At 37.9% G+C, this 15895-nt stretch overlaps 1 pseudogene; it reads left to right on the top strand.

Moving 5' to 3' along the window:
- Positions 1-313: 313 nt before the first annotated feature.
- Positions 314-2411, top strand: LOC126832710 (putative nuclease HARBI1; annotated as a pseudogene).
- Positions 2412-15895: the final 13484 nt, after the last annotated feature.

Genomic DNA, 15895 nt, shown 5'->3' with positions numbered 1-15895 from the left:
CTGGCCGTTCTCGCTTCAATATTTCAAAAAAAGATAATGTAAAATTAATATATTGAAAATTTCAATCATGTCACAGAAGTCATGGTCATCCAGCGAATTCTTTACTGCATGCTAGTTTGATTCGCCCTTATTGAATGATAAGTCGACTTATTGGGCGACCTTCGGTTATATTGTTTTCACTACTGGTGGTCGGAACTAAAAACCGAACGAGGATGGTCCGGACAACGTCTGTTCAAAGATGGCTGCCCCCATGGACATGGTGATGTCATTTTACTCTACTTTAGAACTGTTAGCGGAAGATTTAGAACAAGACATGTTGATGAATCATCTGTTTACTTTAAACACATTAATAGTCAATAATTCGGGACAATATCCCATCCCGGAGTTACCAAAAATTAAAGGATATGCAGAAATAGTAGTTTCAAAGTACAGTTCCGACGATTTCAGGTGAGAATAATGTAGCCTAATCTGTTTTGTGTTATTTCAGTTCAGTTATGTTTATTATTGCGATGTTAATCCATTCATAAATTTTATCTGAACAATTTTAGTAATGACACTAAATACATCTTTAATATTTGAATGCTCCGTTTGCCAATTATCTAAAGAATGTAAAATAAATAACTGTCAATGACTTGGTCACTATTTACTATCATTCGTATCACAATATTTAGATATTTTAAATTCTGCAATATCGGTCCAATTGCCATATTAGGGTGCCAACAATATATGACGGTAAGTTATGTCATAGTTAACAACCCACAGAAGATAGACGCTGGTATTAAAACTGCCTTTTTGTTTCTTATTTTTACAGGTATCACTATAGATTATCACTCGAATCATTTGATCTTCTGTTCAACATGTTAGAACCATATCTGATAGAAGACATCTCAGGGCGTGGAATTTCTAGTGTGGAACCAAAAAAGAAGGTGCTAATTTTCGTTTGGTATATAAGCACACAAGAATCGATGAGAGAAATAGCCCATTTGTTTGGAATTTCAATATCAACAACGCATAATATAAAAATCAAATTACTGGACAATATAATGAAGCTTGCAGACAAGGTAGGTTGGTTGATACGTTAAAGCTGCATGCAGAAAATTATCTAGATAATTGGCAAAAAACAGGTCATTCAAATATTAAATATTTATTTATTCAGAAGAAGAATTTCTGCCAAGATAGCTACCGTTTTCTTTTTATTCTGTACAAATTAAATAGCATTGTCACCGGTATCATGATTTGTTGCATTGTTAGTATTTCAGTACCGGTAACAGAATTCAACTACACCAACCGTAATTAATCAGGTCCTTTGCTTAATTGTTTTATTTCTAGTTATTGCTATTTTCAGATAATAACTTGGCTAAGTGCTGAAGAACAGCAGAACATATCGCGTAAGTTGCAAGAAGATACAGGCATCCTAATTGATGGCATTATAGGTTGTATTGATGGCACCCACATAAGATTAAATCACCGATTCAAGCAAGACCAGGACTACATCTGTCGTAAGAAATTCCCGTCAATTCAGTTACAGGTAACTAATTTGTTCACATGATTTCAAAGGTCGGGGTGCTTTAAATGTTTGTTCTTTTCATGCACCACATGGACAGGCATGTATTCGTAAAATTAGAAATAATAAAGGTTTAGTTTGAATCCATCACGGGCGATAACGTTTCACATAATAATAACTTTGTATAAGAAGATCTTATAACACGTACAGAACTAAAGTAAATCAAATTAACTAATAGCATCAACTAAAGTTGATCTAAAACAGAATGCAATACATGTATTATGAAAATAATAATACCTTAGAGATGGACACCAAATTTTTGCTCCAAACTGTATACAAATTTTAACGATTTATGCTTATAAATTTATTTTTTTCAAATTTTCAGTTAGTATTTGACCCTTCTATGAAAATATTAAATTTTAACACTGGGTGACCTGGTTGTGTTAACGATGGAAGGGTTTTAAAGAACAGTATCCTGTATCAGAAAGCCGAAAGAGGAGACCTATTTGAAAATGGAAAATTCATCATTGGCGATTCTGCATATCCGGTAAAAAGGTGGTTGATGCCAGTAATAAAGGACAACAACAGACTAACAGATGCACAGCGAAAATATAATAGGTGTTTGGCTTCCATTAGACAAGTAATTGAACGTGCTATTGGGCATTTAAAAGGGAGATTTAGGCGACTGAGATGCATACACATATATACCAATGATACTGCCAGTAAAATAATATCCACAGCTTGTATATTACATAACATATGCATTTCTACTCATGATGAACTAGAGGACTTTATGGAGGATGACATAAAAAGAAATCAAAACCGTATAGGCATAAACGTCCAGGGAATAGAAAATGACGAAAATGGCTTGGCTTTGCAAAATAGGCTCTTAGAATTATTTAACTGATGATCTTTTTCAAACTAGTTCTGTCCAGTCACAACCTTTTGTTGTTTCAAAATAAAAATTAAAATTTTTAAAAAATCAATATTGTATTACATTTTTACATGGTAGGTAGGTATGTTTTACGCATTTCATTCCCTGGGCACATAATGCTGTTTATCCATGGTCGCAGCTTAATACAGCAGATACATTGGGTGGATCCAAAATATTTTGCCGGGAAGCGGGGTGGGTGTGGATCCGGATCGTTCCCCAGAAAATTTTAAGAAATTGAACATGTCATTTCCAACCATATCTGAACATACTCTGCAGTAATGTGGTCAGCACTTCTGTTTATTTATTTAAACAATAATAATCCGCGGCCTGGGATAATCAAAATGAAATGAAATGGGTTTAACGTCCTACTCTCCTCCTCTGACTCGGGTAGTGGAGACGGGTATACGCCATACAATGTGCTATGGTGTAAATTTTGCCTGAACAGCATCGCTACGGCCTACTCTTATATATCGAATTCCATCTGCCAATGGATCTTTTACATACACGCCAATGTGTACACGGGACCTCGGTTTTTCATCACATCCGAACGACTATCCGTTGTCCTTTACCAGACCAGGCCCTCTGTCTTGCACAACTGGCAAGGAGGGGGGGCACGCCGGAAAATCAAATTCAGATGAATTGTAGGCTATTATAACTGAAATTGTACTTTACCAAATAGATATTGAAATTAATATGGATACACTCATCAAATTGGATATTAAATTTCGGTTATTAGATTAAGTTAACTCGCTTAAAAAAATGATCACAAATAATCAGGGAAAACGGATTGTTTAACCAGGACTGTCCAGACCAAGTTCCGGCGGATTCCGATCTTCCAGTGAACGCCACTCAATAGCTTTGCTATGTCATATTTTTATGTTCTCTACAAATGCATCATTCGTTGGAGCTAGACTACATGGTTTAGGTGGGGATGAATAAATACTATGGGATCTATAGGGGATTATTTGATGTGGCGGCCGTCTTGGACGCCATCTTGAATTTCTCAAAACGCTCAAGAGTGACCGAGGTTCACCCGGCAGATTCTGAAAGAGGACACCCTGTTAGACTACTAAAATCAGTCATAAAAAAAACTTTGTATATAATTTCCAGGTTCACTCGAAAAATTGGGTTTGGCGACAGGACTAATATGAAAACCTTGCAATATGACATCAATATATATTTATTTATTTTATTTATTTGGCTAAAACATATTTTCGACAAGTAAATATGGGGCTGCCACCAATATAGGATGAATTATTAAGCTAAAAAGGTATTGTTAGTTCATTGCTATGTATTAATCATTAAAATTTTCTTCTTTTCAGTTTCCAAGCTTTGGTAAAAAAATTGAACATCGTGCCAAAAACCCTTCAAACAAAGATGAAAATAAAACAATATAACCGTTAAAGGGGCAATAACACTTTTGCTGACTTGACAGCTCCAAAAAATAAAAAAATAGCCTTATTCTAAGTACTAGATGTGTTAGTGTCCTACCTGTTGTGTAAATTATCCATTAAATCCTATTTTACTTGACCAGAGGGTTCAAAAATATTTTGAAATCCAAGTCACATTTGAAAAGCTTTACGTCAGGCTTTTCAAATCATTTAGTTGAATTTTTCCAATTTTTTAAATTAGGTGTGTTAAGATGAAATTTGTATCATCAATTAATTGGAATATTGTAAAATAGTGCAATTTGTTGACCAGAATAAAGATTGTGACATATTATTCAGTTACAACAAGAGTGGTATTGAGCCTTTAAGCCTATCTTATCCAAATTTAACAAATTAAATCGGCTTTCAAATCACAATGCATACACCCTGTACATAAACATAAAGTGCTATATTCCATGCAAAACCACGACTGAGTTTAATCCATGCTCCGCAGCTTGATGGAGGAACCCCAGATACATTTCAACAAATAGTACTGGTTAATTTTTGTGTAGAAGGAAGGTTCCAAGAAACTATTTGTTTGTTTTCACAGAAATACCAATTAATTATCAAATTGTATATACCGCCAACCCAGTTTATCACGTCTTCTGTTCAAGGCGTACTCAGGCGCCTCTTACACTGGAGATGTACGAAATGCTGTTAAACTTCCTATGTGTACGGTGTCGATAATTGAGTTCGATCCTATTAATGTGCAATGCAATCTGAGACAAACACGGTCTGCTCCCCAATCATACTAGGCCATTTTTTTTTGGGGGGGGGGGTGGGGATATGGGATTTACTGATAATTTCATATCATTTATCAACTCCAGAACATTAGTCTATTCCTCAATAGAAAGGCGATGAACATACAAGTATACCTCTGATATGACATGATATAAGCATGTTGTTACTTTGAAATTGACTTGAGGTCTGTCTATAACTTACACAGACGGCAGTATGTTTTTTCCCAATTGTACGTACCGTTACACGTAACACTAAACAAACAGGTTTCACTATCAAAAACCACTTTACAGCACCAACAGTCTACAAGTATATGGAGTCGTAAAGGGTGACATCTAATATTCATCTACTCACAGAGGAATAATACAATTACTGTCCCCACTAAATAATACTAATAATCAAATAAAAACTCACTTCCATTTTTTTTTCAATTACGATTCCCCATTAGTCAGTCGATACATCAAGGATCTGACTGACTCTAAAAATATTCGTTCTGTGCGTAAAATGTAGCCATTGCGCATGTAACTAACTATAAACTTCCGAGGCGAGAGTCGCCGTTAAGCAAGTCGCCGATTTTTTCGGCGCGTGGCTTAACGGCAACTCTCGTGTTGTGAAAGTCGCGGGTCGCCGATAAGGTAGTACGACGAAAAAGTCGCCGATCGGAGCCTTTTTCGTCGTGCTGGCTTAACGGCGACTCTCGCGTTGTATCTAGAAACCCGCCGATCTAAATGGACGCTTTCAGCCACCATAGTTTTTGACACGACATTAGTTTGCTAGAGAGTGGACAGTTCACTCAGACGGGTAAATTTGTAGCATGTAGTATACTAAACGATGGCCCAGGAATACCAGTAATGGAAGAGGATATCTACAAACTTAACATGGGGTTAGCCAGTAATATGATATGGGGACGAATAAAGCCACATCTACAATTAATTAATATACAGTATCTCGTTTGGGTAATCATAAAAAGAGTATTTCTTAAGCTAATAACATTATTTATTATAAAATATGTTACTGCTGAGTGTAGAACGAAAATTTTTTTTTACATTTAACAAAACTAATATGTAGTTTTTCAAATTCCAGAACGTATACAGAAATGAAACAATTCGTTGATGGATTGAACGCGGTTGATAAGTTACTGCTTCAATATCTTTCTGAGCGACACCGCAAGTACATGTAATAGGCTTGTTTTAAGTCATTGACTACCGTCATAAAAAGTTAATGTTCTATTATCATTTATCATTGGGTGCAAAGTAAAATGATTGTATGAAATAAACGTAAGGCATATGGACGTAATATTTCCTGTTGTAATAATTAAAAATAATGGCATCTCGTTGTATTCAATTTTGTTTCTACAGATGGCGATACCTGTATCTCCATGAAAGACTCATTGCCGTTTGGATAGGGGCAGATGAAATTCCACCTCTTGGTTTTCACAAGAAATTAGAAGTGGATTTCTGTAGCGACCTTACTCGTATGCCCGTAGCTCATACATGTGGTATGGCACTGGAAATACCACGATAGCATAATATAAGTACCTACACTGCAATCAAAACAGAAGTCTGTATTATTGTGTTTTCGGCAAACAATTATTTACAGTTGTATACATGTGGTCGTATATTGTCGTCGCCCCTTCTGCTTGTTGATGCTATACAAGCTAACGTTAATATCAGATTGATTTTACATTTATACACAGTGTATTATTACGGACAGGGTTCTTGATCACATTGACAAATTAAAATGATGCTGTAGAAGCTACGTTTACCTCCGATTGACTTTTAATTTATACACGGTGTTCAAGATCATGGATGAAGACGCCTTTTGAATCATTTCCATCAATGAGTCAAGATTAATCTTGTGTACGCTCTAGACACGAACGTGTAGCACGGGACAGAAAAACAAACCCTAATGATAATTACTTTATGGGTTTGGCAATCTTATCTTAAGATAACTATATAACTTGTCTATAAGGAAAACAGGTCTCCAATAGCTTTCAATTTATGGTACATGATTATTGAATGAGATAACGAAGTTTCTCTGCCTCCCTTGTATATTGTATTTTAATAAGTATTAAAGATACATTAGTTAAGAGTTTTATAAAGAGTTGGTCATTCTTGTTATAATAATTAAAAAATAAATGATAAAAAAAAGATAATGTTGAAAATTTCAGTCAAATTACTTTGTTCTGAACGGAATTGTCACTGTTGGAAGTTTGGACTAGAAATAGGCATCAATTGTGTCTACACCGTCTATAAGAATTGGCGATCGTCTGATTGACAGACGATAACTCCACCCACATATTCTCGATTATCAAGTAAACTGCTCAATATCTATGGTAGCCTCACATGACAGGCCTTTCATGACCCATTTCCGGTAATGACATCAGCGACTAACGGTAAACATTAGCTTGGTCCGCCATTTATTGATTTTATTTTAAATGAACGACTGTTTAAATCCAAACTACCCAAGCCATCCGTCGTTCTACAGAGTTGATTTTAAGCTTGTCGTGTAAATAAAGGTCTCATTAATAATTGCTATAACATCTGAAGCCTAAATAAAAACTTGCATTAGGCAGATTTAGCTCTTGCATAATGTATGTTTAATATATGAACCAGTCTTTATTTGTGTAAAGCGAAGATATCTTGAGCTCTAAATCATTTTAAGAATTCGATAGATTGCAGTCAAATAAAATGTTACGACGTGTCATTTAATCTTTATAACTATTCTCAAAATGATAGTTTTGTCTATCAGATCAGATTATTATTTCACCAGAGATCAAGTTCGTTAAGTAACCATGTTAATAATTCCACATCCTCATTTGTATCACCCAGCATATTTCCCCATTTTCTCTTTAATAGGTTTCGGCATTTTTGAATGGACTGGCCATTGTCTTCATCCGGGAGATTGAGCATTCAGCTGTTGTACTGCAAGAATATCGTTCATACTAACATCAAATTTGTAGTCTTTGGAACCTTAAAATAAATTGAATTGCATTCAACAAAATGCCGATATTATTTTATTGGTTAAAAAAAACCTATTTATGCCATTAATACGTTTATAAAACGATTAATATGGGAGATATACCGAAACTGTTTTCATCCATATCGTAATGAAAGGTTAACTGAATTTTATGGGTGGTGAGGGTAGGTGTGATTTAATGAATGTCAGAATGAAGTAAAGTGGAGAATTATTTACTTGGACGTATTTTTTATTTATTTATGTATTTATCTACCGTAAACAAAGAAGTACTTTAATATATATATATATATATATGTATATGTATCCAGAAATATTAGCACAACCGTAAAGCTGCACTACTTTGTTTCACGGTAAACGATGAAAAGATAAAAGGTATGCCGACAAAAACTGATTTCAACACTGGTTTAATAACATATTAACATTTTAAAGTACTTTTCGTCCGTCTTGGGACTATTCATTGCTAGATTTGCTTAATTGAGTTTTGTAATTAATCTAAGGCTTCCTACGATCACTTTTAGTATGTGTCAAGTTAGCTTGGAATAGCGTATTATTTGTGAACAATATATATATTAGATTAATTACAAAACTCAATTAAGCAAATCTAGCAAATAATTATTTATTGTATAGTGTTTGTATTCTTACCAAAAATCTCTGGTGTGAAAAACAGCAAATCCGGTTTTCAACCCCTAAACCAGACTAATTGTTCGATCTAAGTCGATGTTAATTCCAGTCAACCATGATTTGATTAAGTTCAGACTGCATTACACTTTTAAAACAGAATTGAAAACATACTCTGAAATGCAAAGAAGGAAAGTTTGTGTTATGTTTTCCAATAGTTACTTATTTGATTCTGATAGGAAGAGTTCTATGTTAGTAATAAATATGATGTAGTTAGCAGAGTGACTTTAGTTTAGAATCGTTTCAATGTTTTATGTTCTACGGGTCAGATCATATGAGAACGCAGAAAAAAACAACGCGGTTACACATGCGATCCTATTCCTTGTTACGAACAATTATATTAGACAATATGTATGTATGATAATAAAAGTGACGGCAACGACGGAAAGCTTTATCATATTTATGACTTTCCCAAAAGAATAAATAAAAGGTAGTTTCTATCCTAAATTAGACGACCAATTTAACAATGTCCTTTTTGGTATTAGTCTCAAATGAATTTTAACGTATATTTATTTAAATAAGAAGCAAAAATAAATACAGTTGCGAATAATCCAGTATCAACCATATCCTTGAACATGTCAATCCGTAAACCAGCTCCACCACTTCGCATGGAAGACCACCATCTTTCAACACGCTGAAAAGGCGGATATATTTGCTTACACTGGAATATAGATAGCCACTGAATATTATACGCGTATTAACCTTATTAATAGTCTATTTCCTATTAGATTTAAGTCATTGTTGTACGCAAAAGTCGAATCAAACTAAAAAATTTGACGTTTTGTCGGATCCCCCACCCCCATGGGAAGTGGACCCGCAACTTAAGAATCACGGTCAGAGTATCGGACACCGCTGTCCACTCAACTAGCATAGTAGGAATTTTCTACGCGATTTTCGAAACAACCTGAACCTAGCTCCCTAACTATTTCGCATTGAACTGTTGAACTTTCGTGCATAAGTCGACCAACTTCAGATGTCGCCAAAAGCACTGCGTAAGAAGACCCCCTTTAACCCGCTGAAAGAGGGGTTAATTCGACTTACTTCCGCGTACAACATTAATTTTTTCGTTAAAAGTTTCACTATTGATCTGCTAGAACATAACACTAACTTAAGAACGCGAAATCCCCTTCCACCCCGGATAAGAACGATAAAAAGGGGGGGGGGGGCGCATGGGTGAAATGAACAAAATGACGATTTAATTCGACAACTATCAACTTTCATGAATACGTCGACCAGTATCAGATGTCATCAAAAACACTGCTTAAGAAGACCCACGACCCATCCTTCCTCCCTTAAGAACACCCCCTTTACCCCCCGGAGAGACGAGTTAATTCGACTTCCGCGTACAACATTATTTTTTTCTTTAAAAGTTTCACTATTGGTCCGCTAGAACAGAACACTAACTTAAGAACGCGAAATCCCCTTCTATCCCGGATAAGAACGACAAAACGGGGGACCCATGGGTCAAATGACCAAAATGACGATTTAATTCGACTTTTGCGTACAACGATCAACTTTCGACCAACCTCAGATATCATCAAATACACTGCTTAAGAAGACCCATGACCCTTCCTTCCTCCCTTAAGAACACCCTTAGAGATGAGTTAATTCGAATTCCGCCTACAGCATTAATTGTTTTCGTTAAAAGTTTCACTATTGGTTCACTAGAACATAACACTAACTTAAGAACGCGAAATCCCCTTCTATCTCGGATAAGGACTAGAAAACGGGGAGCGGAGCAAGGGTAAAAAACTGACGATTTAAGTCAACTTCAGCCTACAAACCCGAACCGTTCCTTTTCAACCTGTTTTTTGGTTCTGAAAGATGGATAACACCTTCGTTATGTTACAAAAAGAAGATGATACTGTCGCCCCCCTGAATCATTTAAACAACCAACGCCCAAGAATGAAGTTCACAGTGGAGATAAAACCAACAGCAGCTTCCCATTTCTTAATGAATGGTAAAAAGAGAAAACTCCAATGTCACTACCTCAGTGTACATAAAACCAACACACATTTAGGAGATAAACACCTCTTGTTTCGCATTTAGAGGGTTTAATCGGGTTACACAGGTATCGTTATCATCTGGGATATGAAATCTGCCTTCGACGTTGAGTTTCATGGTTCATAAAGCGGGACGTCTGTTAATATTCAACAGACCTATATAGGCGCCCCAAACTCAAACGGACCTTAGTTCGTTCCAATAAAAAATCACAAAAAATTTCCATGAATGAAATGGGCAAAATGGAAGCTACCGGGGGCATCATCTTTCCAAATGTCAAAGATATGTCGTCTGAACAATTCGGCATTTTGATAATCTCGTGATAAAATTAACTAATCACCATGAAACAAAGCCCTCAAAAGTATGGAGCTGCAAATCAAAGAAAGAGCATTGGTATTGATATTGTCACATAAAAATGTTGTTTGTAGACGCTAGTGTACATGTTCAGTAAGAACAATCAGTACCTGGTGGACCCGCCACGTATCCGGGTGACACACTCCACCCTACGTCTCATGCCTCCAGTCATATTTCGGATCTGTTCTCGGGTCAACAACACCCACTCAGCGTGCAGAGCTGCCTCTAACTGATGTAAGTTCTGTACTGGATTCGGCGTCCTATAATGTCCCACACATGTTCCAGAGGGTTCAGATCTGGGCTTAATGCTGGCCAGGGTAGAACTGTCACTGCGTTGGCCCTTATCTAATCCACTACGGCACGTAATCGGTGAGGCCTGGCGTTATCGTCCACGTACTGAGGTTGTGTAGCAAGTGGATCGTTATCGAAATGAGATATAGCGACTGGCTATAGGACGTCCTTGATGTATTCAGCTCCCGTTAAGTTGCCCCTGATGGTGACCAAATCCAGCTTGCAGTCATGAGACAGGCATCACCACACCATAACAGAGCCACCGCCATAAGCAACAGTTGGCAGAATGTTCTTAGGAGTATAAGCTGTCTCCAAACATGTGTACGTCCATCAGTAACATGAAGCAAGAAGCGACTTTCGTCTGACCAATGAATTTTCCTCCAGGTCCTCAGATTCCAGTGTCGTCTGGCCAAACACCATGCCAAACGTGCACGTTTATGGTGGTCTCTCAACAAGGGACGTTTAATTACTCTACTTGCCTTAAGTCCTGCCGCTGATGGGTCGATTGGGTAACCACAGTCTTTTAAGCTGAGGACTTGTATGTCGTATCTGTTGCCTGTCTTCTCGGGGTGTCGTGACAGGAGGTCTTCCAGACCTTGGACGGTCCATTGCACTTCCGGTCTATACATGCTTCCGGACTAAAGGCTAACAACAGTCTAATGGTAGCCCAGATTTCGTCCTATCGCCTTAAAAGACATTCCTGCAGAAGGCATACCAATAATCTGATTCCTGATCTCTGTTGACATTCGTCTCCGTGCCATGTTCAATAATTATGCTTGAATGGCCGTTTCAGGCAACGTTAAATACTCACAAATACAGTTGGATCATATTGCTTTTTATGATTATGCGTGTCACAAATGATGCAGGTGCGACTGTCACGCGTCACTGGTTAAAACGTATCGCGCAAACACCACACTTCCCATAATTGTACCTTGTTTAACTATTTCAAATAATCCCAAGGAGAAATCATCACAAATATTAGGGGGTGCTTAACTTTTTTCTTTGTGTATATGATAAATAGTCATGACACTTGACATGCTTTGAGGGTATATTCACAGATGAAGAACTTACCGCCCCAACAGAACCACTGAGCTGCATGTGCGACACGCAATAGCGTCATACACGTGGCAGGGGTTCATTGTCAAATTTGATGAAAACTGCCGCGTGCTGGTTTATCCTATCCATGTTTGCTTTCCTATCGGTTCTTGCATAAGATTTACTGTTTAGCGTATCTTTGCTTTAGTGTGTTACGTTTAATTTGCAATGAGACGTCTTGAACATGAAGAACGTCTATGTGCTATTGGCATGCTTCAAATAGGTCCTACACAGCGACCAATAGCCAACATGTGTCACAGTCTGTGATCAGCAGACTGTGGAACCGGTACCAACAAACACACAATGTTGATGATAGACCTCTTTCAGGTCGTCCTAGAGCCACTACACAAGCCCAGGATCGATACATTCGTACACAGGTCCTGCGAAATCGAGGACAAACGGTCAATCAGCATTCTGTAAACTTGTACCAAGTTACAGGAATTCGAGTTACGCCCCAAACGATTAGAAATCGGCTACATGCAGCCCATTTGCATGCGCGACGACCGCGTGTTGTGCCTCCATTAACTCGCCAGCACATGGCAAACAGGCGTCAATGGTGTAGGCAGCGTAGATATTGGAGTAATTGTCGATGGGCGCGTGTAATGTTCTCAGGTGAGTCCAGATTTACTCTGGAGTTCACCGATAGGCGTGCTCGCGTTTGGAGGCGTGTAAATGAGCGTCTTGCTAACGTTAACGTCAGACAGCATGACAGATTCGGGCCTGGGTCTGTTATGCTGTGGGGAGGAATCACCATGACTGGCAGAACGGACTTACATATTGTTTAAGGAAGGGTCACTACTGTGTACTACAGTGACCACATCCTGGCACCGATAGTTCTGCCCTTTGCTCAACGTGCAGGTCGATGTTTCATCTTTCAAGATGATAATGCCCGTGCCCATCGCGTTCGTGTCGCGAATGACTACCTCTAGCGTCCGTATGCCTTGACCAGCCATGGGTCCTGACCTTTCCCCTATAGAGCATGTTTGGGATATAATCGGGAGACGTGTTCGTCGACGTCGACCGACAACACTACAAGATTTCGCCGTGGCACTGCAAGAGAAGTGGGTCAGGTTGCCCCAAATTGTGATTGGGCGGTTGATTAGGAGCAGGCCACGAGTGAAATGGGGCCGTCAGATAAGCCGCCCATATGAACTGTTTATGTTCATGTGTAAGCAATTGGCCTGTTATTAACATACATTGGTTACCTTAAATAAAAACAGCAGTGCATTTCCGAAGTTTGTGTATTGTTTCTGAATATCCGCTACTTTCTCTGTAGAGTATATTTTCGATTTGTTATACCAATCCAAAGGGGGAGCAACGGTGGCTAAGGGGGTAAGCGCTGGCTCGCTAGTCTGGAGGTCGGGTGTTCGATACTTGCGTAGTTTCCCCTTGTCAGTGGTGCAGGACGGAGGGCCTGAGGACAGCTGTCTAGTCGATCGGATGGTACGAAAAACCAAGATCCCGTGTATATATTGACATGCACGTAAAAGATCCCTTGGCAGTTGGAATTCGATATAAGAGTAGGCCCTAGTGCCGCTGTCCGGGCAAAATTTCCCTCATAGCACACTGTATGGCGTCTTCGTTATTGCCGAGTTCCAACCTTTTGGGAATGTTTACAAAAGGCGGGCACTGTAAAATAGTTCCGTAACCTCTAGAAACTCATAAGACAATTATTTCGAAACGGATTACTATTTCGATCTGACTTTTCGAACAAAGTAAATAGTCGTTTTGCATACTTAAACTTATTCCTAGGAGATCCAGTGAAAACAAGAAGTTCTGTGACAATATAAGTTAAACTAGTCACCGTGTGTTGTGTAACTAATTGTCATATAAACAGCAGTCACTCTTGGTTGACCCTGCAGGAATAAAATAAAAAAAAAAATCTGAGCGGACTAAACTTAATCTGTTATATACAGTTCTACAGAACCAATAAATAAATACACCAAACTGACTAAAATCCAGACATTGATGAAATAAAAATCACATTAGTTTAATATGTTTTAACTATCCCATTCACATCATTACTTTTTTATGTTTCGTAAGACTACCAAAAATCTAGCCTTTTAGTCACTCAGAACCTATATGGCTGTTTGATCGGAGATGAAAATGATTTCTTATCATTTAACCTTATCTTAGTAACCAATTCAAACATCAGGTGCTTGACCACGCACTGTGAACTTCGCAGCTTTTCCGTTTTATAGACACGATTATTATCTGAAACTGTGAATATAAAAACCACTCGAGTTATTATTGGTCATTGTGTATTCGTGACATTATCTTACAAAGGTGAGTAGTTACTATATGTTAGAATTATGAGATTTGACCCATGTGCGAAGCAAAAATAATTGCGCATCCAGTCGTGACAGTGTACTGTTTGAAGAACAAGGCTCCACATTTCCTAATTTGATTCATTAATCCGAAATATTAAAATTGCTAATACAAATGAGTAGGCTTCCTGTCTTACTTTGTTATTATCACGGGGGTGCAATGCGCCGCTTCTAATCATCCGATGGGTCAATTAAAGTCCAGGGTTACGCATGTGCTCTAGTGGTGTATAACGGGTGTTCTTTTTCATGTCTTAACCTGAGGCTCTAAATTTAACACCAGTGTATACACTAGTTTAATACCAGTGTTAACACTGGTGGAAAATAGATTAATATAGATTGCCCATGAAGTCCTCTGTAAGCTGCATCTCCGAATACTACTTTATATGGTTGCATATTGTTTAAATACTTTGAAAACTGCGCTGACCACTCTGCAGTTTTATCATGAGTAGCGCCGCGGCTACCACTTAAGATATGTCTAATCACGTCCCCCGGGTCCTCAACATATTGAATATTCAGGGCATTTACATGATTTACCACTTTACCACAACATAAAGCATCTCTGGCATAAGATGGGCGTTGTATTTTAACAATTATACCATCAATGTACTTAAAACATATTTCATCGGTCAAATGGATTGGACCGGATTTCACCATGAACGCAAAGGCGGACAGCGCTGACAATATCCTGCACAGAATTTGGACGCATAATAGAGTTAGCAACACTCATTTGTGTCAGTCGGCTTTAAACGGCAATACCTTCACCACCAGATATTTTCTCATTACTGTCCCCCATTGTTGCATTTAAATTGGCATAAAATTTGAATTTTAAACTATTTTCACAAACTAAATATATTGCAATATGAGCATAAATACAATACTAGATTTTATTTTCAGAATTCAAGATGAAATTTGCTCTGTTGTTGTTGGTTGTTTTGCCTTTGGCTTTTGCTTCACCCGAAAAGAGATTTTTTTTGGATAGTTTAAGCAGTAAGGACATCTTCACTATTTATAATCCTGCGAGGAAAGCACTGTAGGGAATGATTATCGGGGTTAACTGTCCTGTGTAATCAGTTGATTTTCTAACTGCACAGGCCAAGCTATTTCGAGAATGAGTTTTCTAATCCAGTTTTCCTACTTCGAATCCGGAATAGCGCGCACTGGGTCTCGGATCGTCGGATGTTGTCCTAAGGCCCAGATGGTTCAGGGGCCTATCGACCGGATTACAAACAAAATTGACATATATCTTTTTCAAAATTAAACTAAAATTCATCTTCTTATCTACTGAAAAATATAAAGGACTACGGGGTAGGGTGTGGTAAAAGTGAATCAAGCTAGTTTGGTTGTCTCATTCTGAAAAATGTGGGGAAATGAACAAGGTGTTGATTGGCTGACAGCCTCCTATATCTACAGACCTGGTCTCACATTCATTGTCTTGATATCTTTACTCTTTATGATTTTAGAACTAAGCGGATTATTGAACCTAAATGAAATTAAACATGCCGTTCAAACCATTGCCAACAAAGCCGGATCTGACGCCACTGAAGTTGCTTGTGAAACTGAATGTAAA

The sequence above is a fragment of the Patella vulgata genome, chromosome 9 (genome assembly GCF_932274485.2).
Source record: "Patella vulgata chromosome 9, xgPatVulg1.2, whole genome shotgun sequence".
Taxonomy (NCBI): domain Eukaryota; kingdom Metazoa; phylum Mollusca; class Gastropoda; family Patellidae; genus Patella; species Patella vulgata.
Note: the sequence above shows the minus strand (reverse complement) of the source record. Positions and strands in the feature narration are given on the sequence as shown.